Below are 497 nucleotides of genomic sequence, written 5' to 3'. Positions count from 1 at the left end.
CTTCCCAAAACTCCCTTTCCAGATGCAAAAGTGCTCAATGACCCATTTTTACTTATCTTCAATCTCCAACGGGGCATTATTTCTTAATGATTTTTCTACAGCGCTGAACTTTTAAAGGACTTTTTTTTTTTTACTTACTCTCAGCAGAGAATTAAAAAAGATGAATACATTTTGGCGTCAAACAAAAACCTGCGCAACCTTACATTGCTTATTACACCACTTTCACTTTAAAACCACTCTGAAAATACCCAGGGCTGAAACCATCAGCGAGAAACGTGTCTAAACGCTCTCGGCTGCTGCGGCCGCAGAGTTTACCTCGCGTACGCTTTGTTTCCCCTCCTGCCTTGTGAGAGTTTTCTTCACCGAGAACTGGCTCCGGCGGGGCTTCCTCGCCCCCGCGGAGCTAGGCCTCGCCGCCCGGCTCCCCCCGCCGTGCCCGAGCGGAGGCGGCGCGGGCGAGCGTCGCTTTCTCGCCTCGCCGCTGTGAGGGCAGAGGC

This window comes from Rhea americana, unplaced genomic scaffold (assembly GCF_003343005.1).
Source record: "Rhea americana isolate MKP2758 unplaced genomic scaffold, rheAme1 scaffold_191, whole genome shotgun sequence".
In the NCBI taxonomy this organism is placed as follows: Eukaryota; Metazoa; Chordata; class Aves; order Rheiformes; family Rheidae; genus Rhea; species Rhea americana.
This window is presented reverse-complemented; position numbering follows the sequence as displayed.